The sequence below is a fragment of the Dendrobates tinctorius genome, unplaced genomic scaffold, assembly GCF_039654945.1.
Source record: "Dendrobates tinctorius isolate UK_male_01 unplaced genomic scaffold, ASM3965494v1 ptg000269l, whole genome shotgun sequence".
Classification (NCBI taxonomy): domain Eukaryota; kingdom Metazoa; phylum Chordata; class Amphibia; order Anura; family Dendrobatidae; genus Dendrobates; species Dendrobates tinctorius.
In genome coordinates, this window is record NW_027361936.1 from 2,460,178 (window position 1) to 2,479,904 (window position 19,727).

Consider the following 19,727-nt stretch of genomic DNA (forward strand, 5'->3'; position numbering starts at 1 on the left):
CTACACTTCCCTTTTTGTGTCTCATATTAAAACCTATCAACTGGAAATGAATGGATTGTTTGAAATTGAAATTTGTCTGCTTTGCCAAATTTTCCCCGAATGTTTAATTTGCTTTGGATAAATTTGCTGCAAATCACAATACTGGGAAGCTTCAAATTGCTCAGAAAATACATGTATAACACTCATATGTAACAACAGGAGGGAAGGATCCAACAAGAAATTAGCAGTCTAAAAAATAGCTTTTAATCCATTATTTAAAACATGGACGGCACAAAGCTGTCAGGCAAAAAACACATTGTTGTCAGATCTTCGTCAAGACCTTGACTGCAAAGTCGAAACGCGTTGATCTGACAACAATGTGTTTTTTTGCCTGACAACTTTGTGCCATCCATGTTTTTAAATAATGAATTAAAAAGTTTTTTTTAGACTGCTATTTTCTCGCTGGTCCTTCCCTCCTGTTGTTACATATGTTTGCTTTAATGGAACCGTGCTTAGTGCCAGCTGTCTAACGAGGAGTCTACACAGTGGTGAGCTGACTTCACAGTCTTTCTTTTTTTCTATAACACTCATAGTCTTTGTTAGGGCTTGTTCAAACAATCATATTTTCTGTCTAAGTGCAGCCTGAGGAAAAAACGGACAGCTTTTAGACCAATATTATTCAAAGGAGCAGTGATGATGAGCAATTATTTTCGCTGATGGAATCTGTGGGTGAAAAATGACAGCCTGCACTAATTTCTTCTGGAATTTGGATCAACCATTACAATCTATGGGTGGGCAAAAAAAAATCAAATGTCATATGCAGGTCTCAGTATAGCATTAGATTTTAATGGATACATTGCAATTCCTTAACATAGGAAATTAAATGGCCCTTTAGATTATTAATAGCTGCTGCTGTAAAAAAGGATATGGACTACAAACGGATAATAAGTGAGTCCAAAATTTTCCCACTTGTCAGGATGAAACTCAGCAATTTTTTTATATGATTGTGTATACCTACCCTCAAGAAGAATAAGAGAGAGTGGGAGAGAGAAAATTTTGTTTCAAAATGGTCTGTATGATTCACTTAGACCGGCGTCACACTAGAGATGAATAAGGATGAGTGAGAGGCGATAAAAAAACGCATTGCCCACAGACCAATGATTCTCTATGGGGTAGCTCCCATCAGCCTATTTTTCGCTCATATTTTCTGCGGTCCGTGCCAATCGCAGCATGCTGCGATTGCCAGCGTATTACGACCATAGTAAGCCAATGCAAGTCTATGGGTGAGCAAAAAAATCGCATTACACACGGACCACACATGTGACTTGCGAGAAATACGCAAGACTTTTCCTGGTCACAGGAAATGGGCCAATCCATCATCAGGAATCTTAGACATGCAAAATAGCTCAAATAGCGCTCCAGACATCCAGGAAGTATGCCTCCACGGAGTCCTGCAGCATCATGTCTGGCCACATTAATGTGGAGCTCCTAATTGTGTTGGTACAGGAAAGGCCCGAACTTTGGGACCAACGGGATGCCCATTATTCTGACCGGGGCCGCAAAGAGGCGGCATGGAGGCGCATCTGTGTGCGAATGTTCCCAGACTATGCCCAACGGCCACGTGTGGAGCAACAACACATTCGTAAGTTAATGTCATTTTTACCAATCAGCTTAAAGGCCAGAAGTGAGCTTTTTTAAATGTACAATCCTAGACTGTGTATTTAGGTATCCCTGTTTGCTAAAGAAAAATTTACATCAAAACCACCCCCTACTAGGCCACGTGACTATGTGAAATGTGAGGAATATTGCTTGGCACAATTCCCAAAAGTACAGGCGGGAAAGACAGCAGAGGGCCAGGAGTGGGGCAGCAGCACCGACCAAGCGGAAATACATCTATTTTGACCGCTTGGCATTTTTGGCACCCAGTATGGATCTCAGACCATAAGTACAGACATCACACATATTATTTTTAGGGTCAGAGCTACATTTGTTTTTTTGTACATTTCCTAACAGAACTCAGTCCAACCTCACAGAGAGGGAGACAGAGTCGGATACTGAGCCCATTATAGACCTGGACGGGGGATGTGAAGAGGTGGCAGGCCCATCTTCTGACCAGAGCTTTTGTAACCCCCAAGCTCCATCAGCATCAGGCCCAGCATCAGGTTCTGCACCTGGTCCAGACCCAGCAGAGCCACCAGCAGCCAGCAACTTAGAAGACCCTGGCAACAGCAGCAGTCCTACTGGCCATGTTGAGGGGTCCCCCCAGCCTGCAGCCGTAGGCCGCCGTGGAAGACGGAGAAGGGACAACACTGCCTCTAATACCCAGAGGCATGTAGACACAGGTGTCCTAAATTACCTGTCCAGGGCTGCCCAGGATGAGGGTGAAGAGGCATATTACTGAAACCTGGCCCGGTACCTCCGTCCCCTACCCTGTGAGGTGAGGCTACGTGTGCATGGATCCATTCAGATCTTAATTGATGCATGCACACACCCCAATGACCCATATGAGTTGTTTGAGTATCTTGAGAGGTGGCAGCTCTCAACCCGTAACCGTCTCCGCCTTGTCCGACAACCAGCTGTGCATGCTCAATTAGGATCTGAGTGTCTGCCTGCACGTGTGCCTACACCTCCACCCATTCCCCCCCCCAAACCAACCTTGGCCACAACAGGGCCAAATGGCAGCCTATAACCAACCTGCCCAATATGGCCACTTGTACAGACCTGGTGTTGGAGGCTGGCCCCAACCTGGGTTTGGATGATATGGTCATATGGGGGGTATGATGGACGTGGCTACAATCAGCCACAGGACTATAATCGACAGTATCCTTTTGGTCTCTTTGGTGCGCAGCTGCAGGAACATGGCCACATCTTCCCACAGGGCCAAGATCATCCACCCCAACAGGGTGATGGTCAAGCTGGGCACCCCAACCCCCAACAAAGAGAAGAAGGCCTCCCGCCATCACCTCCGCCAAGCTACCAGCAGTTATAAAATAGCTAATTGTTTTGTAAATTTTTTTGTTGGTATTTATAATTTCTTGTTACCTCTTTGTGTGTCAAAAAATGACAATGTTATATACAGAAAAGACTAAATGGCCTGGGCAATATCTGCCATATGACAAAAATATGGTACACCTGTAAGCTATTTTTTTAATTTATAAAACCTTTGAAAATGCATCTTTGGCCTTCTTCCTGAATTATTTTAGGCATTTGAATAAGTAAGTCAACTTTATCACATATAAACAGACAACACAAATCAGAGAAGACCAAACAAAAAAAAATTATATACACACACATAAGAACATCACAACATAGTGTGAGGTAGCGCTGTCATTCAGATAGGGGATTCTCGCTTAGCTGCCACAAAACCGGATCCAGCACGGGTTTTCATAAAGCAGTATAGTCCATGAGGTTTATTCATCATCATAAACCAAAGCAATATGCAACAGCATATAAACAGCAGAGCGTCCATTATAGCTTCAGTCTGTAAACCCTGTGTTCACACACGTTGTACAATGTCCAGCATACAGGCTCTCTTGGCCTCATTTATCTCACCCATGTCCGGGTCTCCTCATGGCTGCTTCAGCTTACTGCAGACGTTCATTCCCTCCCCTGGGAACTCTCAGACACGTGCAGCCATTCACCACAGCCACTTCACAGGCTGTTAGCCAGGAAGCTCCATCTCAGTGGGACCTTCCACACTGGATCAATCGGGTCCCAGCATTCACCCCATGTGACTCACCCTGGCCACATTATAGGGTTCATAGCCATGCCCATCGGGTCACATGACTCTGACCTCATCACAGGTCCTTCACACACACATATACACTTTACAATAGCGTTATTAAACACACCCCCGGGTGGGTTTGTAGGTACCTAGTCCCTGACACATTGAACCAGTACCTCATCAGTATCCCTGCTGATTAACACACACATAAATCTCCATCTCAATGCCACCCACCTTGAGATACATAACGATCATTCTGTATCTTGCCATTCATCCAATCTCCTGGGACATCCATACAGTGCCCCCTAGTGGACACAGTGGTCACTTAACCACATACCTCCCCCCTCTGTTCAAACTTGTGGGGTTGAACACACAACATTACACCAGGATCTCGAGACCGGGCACTCATTACACCGTGCCCCACAGGTCGAGAGATCCATCTCCGTCCATCATACAGCCTCCCCCGCCCCCAGCGGTCATAATTCTTAGTTAAGCCTGAGTCTGACTCATTCAGCATCTCACAGGAACTACAGTCTCTCAACATCGTCCTGCCAGTCGAACTACCTCTTGCTGACATTCTTCGGCCAACTGCCATGTCACTTCTTGGCCGAACCCATTAGGTCCTTACATCTTGGGTTGAAGGCGGCCGCCAGTTGGTCAAAACGAACCTCTTTATTGATTCGCCGACGGTCCAGCCTCAACTGCTCAATCTCTTGCAGGTACCCCACTCGATACTCCAAGAGCATCCGAAAGTTTCTCAGGCTTTCCATGAAGCCAACCACCAGGATGGGAATCCTGCCCTCTCCACTGGATACCAGGTCTTCATCATCAGGAGGAATCCTCACCCTCACCACATCGGAGCTATTTACAAGGTCTTGCATTACCTTCCCGAATCTTCCAATGATTCTCCCAATGAGACCTTTGGGAACCGGAACTACCTCTTTCCGCAAACCCAACCGATCCATAGCCTCTCTTGCTAACTCTAGGCATCGAGCAGTTTTCATATTACTCTGCCTAACCAACTGATTGACATGGAGACACTGCAGATGCATGTTTTTCAGGGCAGCCACCCGCTTTGCTGTGTCTTCCCTGGCTGACATTATCACCAACTGCCGAGTCTCAGGCGCCCAGTGCACCTTACACGCTTTGACCGCCTCTTTGAAAGCCTCATGCACACCTTCCTCAGCACAGGCCTCTCGCATGTCTTTTGGTACATCAATCACAAACTTGAAGGTCGTGGCCTTGCTCTCTTCCTGGCCAGGAGGCTCTCGCTTTGCCACGGACTCTTCCCTCACTACAGTTGCCCCTACTGGGTGACTGTCTTCTTCAGTTCTCCGCTCCTCAACCTCACGAGATCTCATCTCTTCACGACCATCAGCCAAGACGGGTACCGGCAGCTCGGTTCCACAACCAGTTGGACCCAGCCGCTGTTCATCACTGTCCAAGTTCTTCTCCCGCAGAAGACCACTTACAGTTTCTTTAGCCCTAAGACTTCTTTCTCGAGCTCCTCAACCCTGTTCTCGGCCATTTGTCTCAGGACTCTCTTTCGAGATGTTCTTCCACTGTCTTTTATCAACTGTATCTCACGATCCTGTTCTCTTTTGGCCAGCATGTGTCTCACCACTACCTCTTTGATTATATTGTCAAAGGGTACCACTGGGTCAGTCACACCAGCCGAGTGAACCCTCCAGTTACAGTCCACCACCAATGTGTCTAGTCCAGTCATCTCATCTCCCAGCCCACCCTCTGTCTTGTCACAAGACGTCAGGTCTGTCAGTTGGGCAGATGTACTTCTTCTTCTGGTCAGTTCTACCTCTGACCTGTCCACGTCAGGAGCAGTCACTGTCTCAGTGTCTACTGGCCCCACAGTCGAAACGTCTCCATCATCCGACCATACGTCATCAAACAAAACAAAGTCCTGGCCCCTCTCCAAGGCATAGACTAAGTCCCGTGGTATCCCACCCCCTTGGCACGCACCACCTTTGGTCCCCTCGAACATTACTCTGTCTACTGCATAGTTCACCGTGACCCCATGTTTACAGCGAATCCTGACGTTTTTCTCGGTCAGAGGGAAAACAAGAGGAGTTCCTGTCAGTCACCTGACTCTCTGAGTCTAGCTGACCAGAGGCTCCTTCCTGGTGCAGCATCACAGTACACACCTGTGGCCCGTCATTATCTGGAAAATCCATGCCGCACTCATCAAAACTCATACAGACACACTGCGGGTCTCCAGACATATCCACTGAGTCAACCAGTTCTGCCATTTCCTGAACCACCCCAATTTGGGTCACCTCCCCCTCCCGGGACTCCAACCCTTTTTTGGTTACCACACCATTCTGGGACTCCACCACCTTTTGGGCTACCACCCCAATTTGGGCCGCCGCCCCCTTTCAGGATTTCCCCATGTCCGTTATACCGGTCTTCTTAGACCACTGTTCACACAACACAGTTTATGTCTTTTTAACGATACCACACAAGTCCTTGCTGGCACCACCACAGCTCCTGCTGTCACCGAGCACCGACACCACACCAGTTCCTTCTGGCACTGCCACAGCTCCTGCTTCGCCATCTTCGTGGACCCACCAGTCCACTGGAAGCAGCTTGTCCCCTTCGTAACCCCGCCGAGTTACCGGAAGCCGCTTGTCCCCTTCGTAACCCCGCCAAGTTACAGGAAGCCGCTTGTCACCTTCTTGACTCCCACTGAGCCACTGCAGGCTGAGTTGAGAAAAGAAGAAAAAAAAACTCACGTGTCCTGTCTGTGTGCTATTCAGGACGTACCATCTCCGCCTGAGACTGTGCAACACACAGGGCGCACCGGGTGCTATACAGGGAGCGGCCCTCCTCCAAGGGTCTCCCAACACACCAGCCTCACCAGGTCCAGGGGCTCAGCGGGTGCTCTTCAGGACATCCGTCTCCACCTGAGACTGCCCAACACTCATGCCTCACCAGGTCCAAGGTCATACCACGTGCTCCAGGGATCCGATTCTTCTCCTAGAATCTCCGAACACTGACCCTCCAGGACCTTGCTCACTGAACCCTCCAGGTACACAGTCTTTCCCACTGACCCAGGTCAGTACAACACGAACACCTGTCCGTTACCTGTGTCGGCCCCACAGGTCCTCGGATACCTCATCTCCACAGAGGCACCCTATCAATTACCAGTCTCTCTCTCACTGACCCCGGTCAGTACAACACGGTTTTCACGACCGTCACCTGCTGGCCGCGCAGGTTCTCGGACCCCTCTACCACAGAGGTATCCTATAAGCCTCTTTCTCATGGGGAAACGGCTGCACTGGGCTCACCGATCCGGACAGTGCCTTACTCACTAGGCCACCCCACAGTTCCAGAACCACAGCCGGGCAGTGGCTTCCCCAACCGTCAGCCTTCTTGGCTCAGTGTTGCCCTTAGCATCCGACTTTGCAGTCCTCTTCTGTTGCTCCCAGCAACAAGGCTACAACAATGCCCATAGCTTTCTCCACCAAATGTGAGATAGCGCTGTCATTCAGATAGGGAATTCTCGCTTAGCCACCACAAAACCAGATCCAGCACGGGTTTTCATAAAGCAGTATAGTCCATGAGGTTTATTCATCATCATAAACCAAAGCAATATGCAAAAGCATATAAACAGCAGAGCATCCATTATAGCTTCACTCTGTAAACCCTGTGTTCACACAAGTTGTACAATGTCCAGCATACAGGCTCTCTTAGCCTCATTTATCTCACCCACATCCGGGTCTCCTCATGGCTGCTTCAGCTTACTGCAGACGTTCATTCCCTCCCCTGGGAACTCTCAGACACGTGCAGCCATTCACCACAGCCACTTCACAGGCTGTTGACCAGGAAGCTCCATCTCAGCAGGACCTTCCACACAGGACCAATCGGGTCCCAGCATTCACCCCATGTGACTCACCCTGGCCACATTATAGGGTTCATAGCCACGCCAACCGGGTCACATGACTCTGACCTCATCACAGGTCCTTCACACACACATATACACTTTACAACAGCACTATTAAACACACCCCCTGGGTGGGTTTGTAGGTACCTAGTCGCTGACACATTGAACCAGCACCTCATCAGTATCCCTGCTGATTAACACACACATAAATCTCCATCTCAATGCCACCCACCTTGAGATACATAGCGGTCATTCAGTATCTTGCCATTCATCCACTCTCCTGGGACAGCCATACAGCGCCCCCTAGTGGACACAGTGGTCACTACACCACAATAGATACAGCCTGATCTTGCCAGGTAGTAGAACCATGAGGTGAAACAAAATATTGGACGAACACATCAAGTACTTTGAGTCCTGAGAGAGGACGCCGTAAAGGGAGTCCATTTGGCGCAGGCCTATCCCCATTGTCCACCACACCTTCAGTCACATCAGATGAGGAGCAATCATGCAGTCTAGTGAAGTTATGGAGGACCACACAAGCTTTGATGACCTCTTTGACATTGGCTTCACTCAGCTGAATGGCAGACTGGAGGACACGCCATTTGGCACAAAGAATGCCAAAGGCACACTCCACCTGTCTTCGGGCACGTGAAAGGCGCACATTAAAAATCCTGCGCCGGTGGTCAAGGTTTCTGCGCGGGTATGGCCTCATGACATGCCTGGTCAATTGGAAGGCTTCATCCCCCACTAGGACATATGGCACCGCTTCTTGATTTGAGCCTGGCAGCTGACGTGGTGGTGGTAGGTCCAACAGGTTATTGCGCAGCCGCCGACCCATAATGGAAGAACTGAAGATGCTAGAGTCTCCAGTTCTTCCATAAGCCCCAATGTCTATAATTATAAACCTGTAGTTGCTGTCAACCAGAGCCAACAAAACTACAGAAAAATATTGTTTATAATTATAGAATTGGGACCCTGCGCATATTCATGAGTTTTAATGAGCGGCACCACGTGACCGCTGAAGGCAGGAAGAGAGAGCACGGGGAGAAGCTGGGGGATCAAGACACAGCGTCATGATGGGTAAGTATGACCTGACACCCCCGCCCCCCCTCCCCCTCCGACCCCCTTTGTATATGACTCGAATATAAGACGAGAGGGGGACTTTCAGCCCAATTTTTTGGGCTGAAAATCTCGGCTTATATTCGAGTATATACGGTACATTAAAATGCATGCTCAAGGATGCACACATTACATATAGATCACCAGAACAGTGTGTAAGTAAGAAGCTAGGTGAACAATACTTATACACATGTCCCACGGCTATGTAATGTGGAATAACACATCAAAGTGTTCTAAGTTTCCGAGCATATATTTGGTGCCAATACCTAATGTTTCTTGGCAAAAAAAGGGGTTACTGAGTAAGAGAATTAGTTGAGAAAATAATCATCTACATACATTCTGTAGCTGAGAAATACATACTGAAACGTAAGGAGAAGGCGCTCCTCCGCAGAGATACATTTGCGCATCTGGGTGTCCTGGAAGGTGATCCCTGGCCGCACTGTCTCCAACAAAGCATCAAAGGTAGAAACGGTCATCCGACAATAGAGGGAAAACTTGTCAGGATGTGTCCTCAGAGCTGCATAAAGCCTGTGAAAATGGCCTTTATTGAGGCGTTGTCTCAAATGCGGATGCACCCACATGCGTCTCCTCCTCCTCGGATCCACAATCACTGGGTATGGCTGGCCAAAGCGCCTGGACAAAACCCAGTTAAAGAGAACATGGTCAGTTGGGGTGAACTGAAGTGTGTCAGACATGTTTGCTAACAACCAGTAAGACACCCACACAAGCAGAGCACCAAAATGGGCAGATTGGAGGCTGCCACCTGATGTTGAGGCAATAAATAGGATTGGTGCTGATGATTTAAATTATGTGCATGCATCAAAACCGTTAAATGTCCATTTTGCAAGGTTGCGAGAAAAAAACAGTATACGGATTCCATACGGATTGCATACGGATGCTTACAGGAGAAAAATACGCGGCCACACCCTGACAACGGATGACATACGGAGCACTATTTAGGGACCATTTATGTGTATTACAGATGTAAAATTCGGTCCATATTTTTCTATAATGTGTGTGACTCCAGCCTAATTCAGTGAATCTGGAGATGGAATCCAACTACAAGCTGCCAATCTAGCACTGACTTTTCTCCCCTCAGTCCCACTTCTTTCTGATAATCCACTCGATAAACTGGGATGGACCATGTGGTGTCATAACTGCATTGCATTATGGCAAAGCCTACGCCATGTAAAACATCATTAGTCAGATCTGTCTTGCTTCAGAAAAGTGAGAATTTTTTTTTTCAATCCTCACAAATTCAGGAAATTCAGCTTGAAGCTGATCCTCTGCAAATCAATACTCATCTGTATTATCAATTATTCACAAGATAAGTGATAAAAGATGGGGGTGCTCTATCACCTAGGCATAATGGGACTCATGGGGATCACCAAGTGCAGGGCTTGTCGATTTTTCGACAAATCTTTTGACTTTAAAAGGGTCTACAGATGACTGTATTTGTATTAAAATGGAGGACACAATGTTATTAATTTCATAATTGTGTTAGGCTACTTTCACACATCAGGTTTTCGGCGTCAGGCGCGATCCGGCGTCGTGCCGGAATGCCGGATCCGGCAAATGTTTTGTAAAACCTGATGTGCCGGATCCGGTTTTCTGCCGGATCCGTATTGTTCTTGACAGACAAAACCGGATCCGTCTCATCCAGGTTCATCCGTTTTTCTATCCGTTTTTCGACGGATTACGCCGGATCTGGTTTTTAAAATTGACCCTTGTGGCCTTCCGAACGGGATTGGCTACTGGAAAACTATATATAGCATGTTCCTACAGCCCTTCTTTGACAGGTTGTAGAGGAGAAAGTGCAGGTTGGAGAGAAGAGCAAGTTACTGGCGAAGATGGATGTTGTCATTGGAAATATTACCACTAGAAGTTCTGTGACGGTTTCAGTAATGAGGGACAATTTTGCACTATATTTTATGTCACCTCAAGGCAGAGTACACTGGCAGGATGACAGAGTGTGAGAGATTTGTGCCCTAACCAAACTTGTGTACCTTCTGTACCAACAGTATATACCTTTGCCAACCAAAGTTGGCTATCTTGTCATGGTCTTACTATTTTTAGCTTTAGGCCACAGGTGTGTACCTGGTTGTGTTTTATGCAAAGTATTTCACCTTTTAACAAAAGTTGTGTACATTGTTAGGAAATCACCAACAATAAACACAACTTTTCAGGTGAAATACTTTGCTTCAAACACAACCAGGAACACAACTGTGGCAAAAAGCTAAAATTTACCCACAGTTATATACCTGGTTTTGAATACCTTTTTACCTTTTAAATACCCTGTATTTAACCTTTTTTTTAAACATATTTCGCTGCAGAAAGAAATGACAGACAACCAGTGTAAACAATAATTTAACTTTTATTTAAAATATTTTTTTTTGTATAAACTGTTTTTAAAGTTAAAAAAGCTTTTTTAATAAAGGTTTGAAACCAACCAAATGGGCATTTTTATTACAAAAAAAACATTATAACTCGGTGTAGTGTGGGGTGGAAATACTGCTGGAGGGGCTGCGGGACACTTCGACAATGGGAGTGTGGAGAGAGGACTGGGATCGTGGTGGGGAAGGAACAGTTAGAGGTGATGGTGTGGAAAAAGCTACAGAATGGGTGGACATGTGGGAGGCAGAAGAGGTGGTGGGCGGTGGAGTGGAGGGTTGGGCAGGGACTGTAGGAGCAGATGATGTTGATGGAAAGTTGTATGGGGAAGGAGTTTGGTACGGGGAAGGAGTTTGGTACAGGGAAGGAGTTTGGTACGGGGCAGGTTGCTGGAAGTGGGGAGATGTCTGGTACTGGGGAGGTTGCTGGTACTGGGAAGGTTGCTGGTACTGGTGAGGTTGCTGGTATGTAATAGGAGGGGGAGGATGGAAAGTGGCTGGAGGGGGTGCAGATGTAATAGGAGGGGGAGGATGGAAAGTGGCTGGAGGGGGTGCAGATGTAATAGGAGGGGGAGGATGGAAAGTAGCTGGAGGGGGTGCAGGTGGAGGAACTACAGTGGTGGGAGGTGGAGGTTGGGAGGTAACCTGCTGTAGAGCACCGTGGCACGAATGCATTACATGCATCTGCTGGGTAGGAGATAGTTTTGCCATGCGCTCCACAACAGACCTGAAAAAGGTGTGGTTTGGCGAAGATCTTGCTTCTGAATGCATGGTTTGCAGAAGTGTCTTCACCTCCAGAATGCTGGAGTTGATTTGCTGAAAGCCTGCGGAGATTTGCTCTGACAAGACTTTTAGACAGTTCTGGAAAGATGCATTCAGATGCAAGAACTCTGGCGCAAAACTCTTTTCCTGACCCCTCTGCCGCTGCCGCCCAGTACCCGCAGGTGTACTAGAGGTGGCAGGGGCAGAAGGGTGGGGTAAAGGGAAAGCGATCTCCTCACCAGCAGCTTCATGTAATGTAGGCGGCCACGATGCTCCTGTGCTGGTGGATGGGACAGATGGGTCGAATGTGTGGGAAGGCTGGGAAGGTGCAGATGTACCGGGGCGGTCGAAGTGTCCCTCGGTGCCGGTCTCCTCAGGGATCGCCTCAGAAAGGTCCAATCGTGCAGGCTCCCGAGTGCTGCTCACCGTGCTGTGGAATAAAGAGAAAAAAAACAATTAAAATACTGACATGGTATGGCCCTGGCTGAAAAAAAAAAGTTACATCTAACATTTTTTTTCACATGTGGTGTGTAATATTTACCTTCTAGTGACCATTGTTTCCCGGAGGAACGACAGGGCTTGTGCGTACTTGTACTTGCTCCTGCGTCCTCCAGATCCACTCGGGGCCCGCATCTCTTTATTGAACTCCTTCTTGAAACGATCCCTCACAGACCGCCACCGATTCACAATTCTGTTCCCTGAAACGAGAAAGGAGTGGTTAGTATACAACATCAGTGTTTCACAAACTCCAGTCCTCATGGTCCCCAGGGGTCATGTTTTCAGGATTTCCATAGTAAAAAGAAATCCTGAACACATGATCCGTGGGGACCACGAGGACTGGAGTTCGGGAAACACTGGTTTACATCAAGCAACCGGTACTGTATGTACTTACGCTCTTTAATCTGGGCCCGAACATCGAGGTCCTCCCAGCGGCCCACAAGGAGCGAACAGATTTCCTCCCAGAGTCGTCGGGTAACGATAAGGTCAGCGTGGCGGCGGTCAGCCATATTCCAGAGCGGCTCCCTTTCTCTGACGAGATCGATGAGGTGGTCCACATCGAGTCCTCCATCCTCACCGTCAGAGTCGGGAGCACGCTGTGAAGGCTGTTAAAGAAAAAGACAAAAATAACATAATTAGCCTCCACAAAAGAAATGAAATAAAAAGTGCAAAAAAACAAAGCAAAAATATTTATACTTACACGCTGGTGACCGCCGCGTTGCTGTCGCCGACGACCCTGGGAGGCACTGCGAGGACCTCTTGGCCGAGCACCAGATTGGGAAGACTAGAGAAGAAAACAAAAAATGTTATGTCTTTGGATGTAGGCATTTGTTTGCTGTGTGTGGTCTGCAGAACATTGTTTTCTATGTGTTGTGTGTAGTGTGATGTTGTGTTTCTGCGTTTGATGCAAAAAACTTACCAATTGTGAGCCCACTCCAGGTGTCTGTCCACCCCTTCCTTCTTCTTCTGGGAGCTCCTCTTCATCTTGTGAATCCTGTTTTGAAATAAAAGGCAATGAATAGACATATATTACAGAGATGATGGATTTTGGAAATAAAAACTTACCGTCAAACGCTGACGATGCGAGGGAGGGCTCCCAGAAGATGATGTGCTGTCTTCCTGGTGGCCACACTCCATGCCTGTGGGTGGTGTTCCAGCTGCTGCCATTGCTGCTGCTGCTGCATCTATTGGGCAGCTGTTGAATAAAGAGAAACAAAGGGCCAATGAATATCTTGATATTCAATAGCCCTAGTTTGGAGGAATGGGGGATTTGATAATTACCGTCTCTCATCTGCTGCTGGCCTCCCCTCCTCAGCATGTTCCATTTGCTGCTCCATTTGGGGTGGTGGTGGTGCTGATGGTGCTGCAGTGGTCTCCTGCCTTCTCCTGCTGCGCTTGGTTGCTTTCTTGGGTGGCATGTTGGGTGTGGCTGTGGGTCCCACTGTCTTGCTTTTATATATGTCTTGTGGGCAGAGCTACTGAGCATGCTCAGACCAAAAAAAACGGATCCGGCCACCGGATCCGGCTTTCGCCGGATCAGGCGCATTGCGGCGCTCATAGGCTTTCATTGTGTGAAAAAGACGGACGCGCCGGATATGGCGTGTCCGGCTTTTTCGCCGGAGACAAAAAACGTTACAGTAGCCGTTTTTTCCAGACGCCGGATCGCGACACATTGCCGGATCCGGCGAAAACCGGATGAAACGCATGGCCATCCGGCGCGATCCGGCGCAAATGCAAGTCAATGGGGGGGAAACCGGATCCGGCATTGCATTTCGCCGGATCCGGTTTCTGTCAAAAGTGCCGGATCGCGCCTGACGGCGAAAACCTGATGTGTGAAAGAGGCCTTAAGGTGATTTTGAGACTGTTTCTTTACCAAGTGTTGCTGTTTTCAGTGATATCATAAATCATAATCTGCTATTCTGAGTGCAGCTCTGTGAGCATTTTTGGATGGAAAATATGCAGAAGAATACAGTAATAATAATAATCTCTGTTTATATAGTGCCAACATATTCCGCAGCACAGTATGGATTCAGACACTGTCTACTTTGATGACAATTCTGTGATTGAAAATCACCACTCGAATTGGGTAGTTTTGGATACAAGCACATGGTGTTTTGCATATTCCATTCAGGTGAATGTGATCAAAGGATACATAGTGACCAAACCACTGTGTTGGACATTCAATCAGGTACAAATGGATCCCAAGAACTAATATATTCTACAAAATCTTCTTCATTCAAGTAAATAAAAAAAGTCTTTAAAAAATTGTGCATTTTGGGACTCAATGACCCCTTTTTATGCTCACTGAGACATGTACAAAAGCAGGTATTTGACCAATTATATTTACACCAAAAAAAACCTTGCAGAAATCAGACATAGTAGAGCACATCACATTAGAATAAAACTATGAAATGAGCCAAACTCGTGAAAAAAATGCATAAGGACATACTTATTTTTCAAATCATAATTCATAAATATAGATATGTAGAAAAAATATTTAATGAATATGTATACAGACATTGGTGACTGAGGGGGAGCGCAACTCGGCTAATAAAGGGAGGTATGTTGTCAATTCAGCAGGATACCTTCGGGATGAAAAGATGCTGCTAGGAAAAGGGGAAGACAATGACGTAGGAAAAGAAAGTGTACATCAGTGTCTGGTAGTGTGTCACTGGTTGCTCGGAAGCCAATGACGTCACTCAAAGAACCATAAAACCGTATTGTTATTTTTGTTAGACATACAATAAAATGTCTGCTGATGGAATATGGGAAAGTTTCCTTCCAGTCTTCTGGCCAAATACTGCTCCATCAGCAGACATTTTATTTTTCATCTAGCAATAGAGGACTAAATGTAATATGGAGAGGGTACTATGAATAGCAATAATAACAAGAGAATGCGCTATGTAAGGGACAGTGCTATGCAAACAAGACATGATACTATGTAATATTGGGACCATGCAATACATAATAACAGAGGATATTGTGTAAAAAGGATGGCATCATAACATAACAGGAGGAGATGTTATGTAATAAGGGACATATATGCTGTATATAATAAGAGAGTAAACTATGCACTTAAGGATGTCACTACACATAACAAGAAAGTACACTATGTACTAAGTGACAGCACAGTACATAATAAGGCTACACTCATCTAAAGTCTTAGTGTAATGCCTGATTTTTTTTTCGGACAGGACACAAACCCACTGAGTATGTCCTACTCTGATCCTTAAAGTTGGATCAGAATAGGACATAGTCTAATTCTCACAGATCTCATTCATGGATCAGTGATTTTCATGGAACTGTAAATAAATCTATAAAATTTTATGGGTCTGTGTGCCATCCAATAAAAAAAAATCTGGCAGCACACAAACATTTAACATGAATGAATGAATGCAGCCTAAGGGAGGTTGTTTTATAATCAACAGTATTAGTCCCATTATTTTTCTGCAAGTCATATAGTACAGCTAATGTAGTGCAGTGGTAGCACCCTATACAGTGATGAGGCAGTGACCCAGCAAAGTTCAAAGCAAAAACGTCTCTTTAATGTTTACTCACAGCAAAACACAGCACATGATATCCTCCGGTTCGCAGCCGGGCACATATCCTCTGGATTACAGTCACTAAACACGCCAGTCCTCCTTTGTGCACACGACAGGCTTCCTCCGGTTCACTGCTGGACACAAGACAGTCCACCTCAGAAACCAGTTGACGTGGGTGACTGCACCACCGTGTATGCTGTGGGTGCCAGGCTTTCAGCTGCCTTGGCTTTTTGGCTTCGCTGGACTGTGTTTCGCCACACAGGTAGAGTTCTGCAGAGTCTTCTGCTCTGTACTCCTTCAAACACCAGATTGACACTGACTCTGAACCTGACACATGCAAACCCTATACTGCAGGGTTTTTAACTAGCAACCTGTGGCCTTCAGCCACATGGAAACCCCGGGGCCAGGAATGAAACGGACTGCAACAATACCATCTGCAGTCTGTTTCAAAACATCAAAAACCCAGAACAGGTTTTCCCTGCCTTGGACAACTAGCAAATCCAAGACCTATTCTCACTTTAGTCTGCATCACAACCACAGCTATTCCTGTTACTGCAATGCACTCTCATGGCCTCAATACACCTCCATGCGCATCCTGGGGTGGACATACAGTGTTCCTAATATGTAACACCCGTCACTGCCTCTCACTACAGAAAAAATATTTACATCCACTGACTTCTCTAGATGTCTCATCTGATTAGAATCACTCTGTGTTACTTTGTCTCATTCTGATTATGCCTTTATATCGACACCTTCCTGCCACGACTCGTCTTATTACACTGAATATAGACATCTGACTCCTGAATAAAAAAAAATCCCCCACAATGCACCTGTGAGTACAAATATGGACCACACCAATAATATACAATTAGCCATGCACCATTCAAAATATAAATTGATAAGCCAGCACTGTGCCCTCCATTAACTATAATTTCTGTCGTCCAGTAAATATAAATTAATCAGTCACAATGACTGTTCATCCCAATTAATTCTAAGTCCATGTCCTGTGTCTTTTATTTCCCAAATTCATTATAAGTCTCTGTGTAAAGTCCTGCCCAATTTCTGCAAATCCCTGTATGGTCTCTTCTACTACCTACTATTTCAATGTAAGTCCCTGTACAGCCCCTGGTGGCATGCTCTCTCACCCTCTCATTCATTAGAGGTCCCTGATAGCATTCTCCCCACCCATAATTTACTACATGTCCCTGATGGAATCTTCCCCATGCCCCAATTGATTATAAGTCCCTGATAGCATCCATCAGCTTTCCAATTCATTATAAGGCCCTGTATAGTGTCCTCAACCACCCCTAGTTTAATATAAGCTCCGGTACAACATTATAGTGAATTGGGAGATAACCCCATACAAGGACTTACAAAGAATTAGGGCTTGGGGGAGGAAGCTATCTGTGAATAAGCATCCTTTCCCACCCTCAAATTTATTACAACGTGTTCTATCCCTCTTTTCCCCCCAAGTTTGCTCGTATCACTGTAATAAAAAGAAGAAAGAATCCCTCACTACTACAGATCTTGAGGGACTTTCTAAATGATGCAAGCAGCATGCTGATGTCATCATGCCGCGTACACCAGTGTTATAGATAAAGCATCAAGTAGGAAGCTGAAGATGGCTTCCGGTGGCTACACTGCCGTTTTCTGTAGTGTAGCTACAGGAGAGCTCTCTGCCCAGTGTACTAATGAGGGCAGTGGGGCTATGCTTTCCAAGCTTTGGACTCTGAGTAACAGACCATACTGCCCTCACTATAAGCTGCCCAGCACCAGCTAAATATGCCCTTGCACAAAATGGTTCTTTTATAAAAAATTTACTCACAATGCATTTTTATAAGTAAAAAGTAATATTTATAAATAAAAATGAATAGATTCGCGCACTAACCTAATGAATTGAATTTATTACAAATAATGACACAATCACAAATAGAATAAAAAGCATAAACCGTCTAGATGTAATGGACCAATGGACCACAATGGCAATAGCCTGCAATAATACTGCTGTAATATTACTTTGCACCGTGAGTGCAATGTTGTTGCCTAAATTGCACTAAGCCCAAATAAATGTGAAAAATAATCATGAAAGTGTATACTGCAACAATAAGCACTGCAAAAAAAAATATGTATGGTAAGATAAAATACAATGGTGAAAATCCGTGAAATCCCAGCCTAAAAGTGACTGTGAAAAAGGCAAAAGAGTTAATCACTGCAGAAATAGCTCTTCTGCAAAAACACACCTGTATTAAGAGAAATTAAGGAGTTAAAATTGCCATAAGAAAGCTCACATAAAGGTGTGGAACCTGTTTGCACCACTGAAACATGAGCCCATCCACCAACTGATATGATATGTTAGAGCCTGCCCCGGCCGGTGGCAGCTCTTAATTGTCCAAAAAAACCCAAAATGATATATGTAAAAATATGAGAATGGTAAACGCCTGCTCCCAAGGGAGTATCTCAACTGGGTTACCTGACACAATGTAGAGCGTTCACTCTCAATGGAAGTCCGTACAGAAATAATCCAGAAAATCCTAGCAGCTGTGGTCGGCAACTATGCCCCTGTTAGTGAGCGTGGAGAAGAGCAGGACCTGTCGTGACGTCAGTGGTCACGTGATGAGACGTAGTATATTACCGTTAGTGGCTGCAGCCAAGTCCTCGGAGCTCTCTGCACTGATCGAGGCAGCTAATAGCGGTACAACCGCAGTGATGTGATCCCGGCAGCCGTAGTCAATTGCTGCGTCTTCGCTGATGTGCGCTCTTAGGAGCAGGACCTGGCATGACACGGGGGTCAAAAAGTAATATTTAGTAACTTTCTGCATGTTATTATATAACTTTGGAATTGTAGATAAACTGAACAGCCTGAGAATGACAAAATAACCAAACATTATGTAATTTATATGGTTTGGAAATATAAAAAAAAAATTAAAGAATATTGTTTTTAGAAAGCTAATATTCAAGAAAACAGAATCATATCCTAAGCAGTTTTTAGCAAGCTTAATTTTCCATAACTTTCTTTTTCTCCGTTCCCCATGGTAATAATTACTTCATAGAGAATTTCTCTTCCCCGCAGCCACCATATTGTACTGTTCACACAGTCTGGTGTAAAAATACACAGAGAATATACCTAAGGATAAGTTCCACAGCTCAGCTGGTGGTCGTATTAGATTGAAGTCTTTCTTAAAATACAGTAGGCAGTTTAATTCCAAACCACCAACAGAAAAGAAAAGTATCAAACCTGTAAAAAAAAGGTAACACCTTATTTCTATGCATTATAGTGAAATTTATGTGAAGATTTACATTAAAATAACGAGGAAAAAATGTGAAATGTATTTAAATGATAAGATATGAATTATAGTAATTTAGAAGAAATAGAGTTTAACCATTTTATGTCCATACGTTATAAAAGCACATGTAACTCCAAAACAATCTAACTCAAATTAAGTAGCTACATGCACAGTGGTAAAATAATTTTACAAAACTTTGCAGGTACTATGCTTATTTCTTTTTTTAAGGCGCCCCTGCTTAGACTCCATGGTACTTTATGTCCATACTTCATATATACTACATTCATACAGCATACATACATACTACATATATACAACATTCATACAACATACTACATACAAACTTCATATATACTATATTTATACAACATACATACATACTACATACATACTACATTCATACAGCATACATACATACTACATATTTACAACATTCATACAACATACATACATACTACATTCATACTATATATATATATATACTACATTCATACAACATACATACATGCATACTACATACATACTACATAT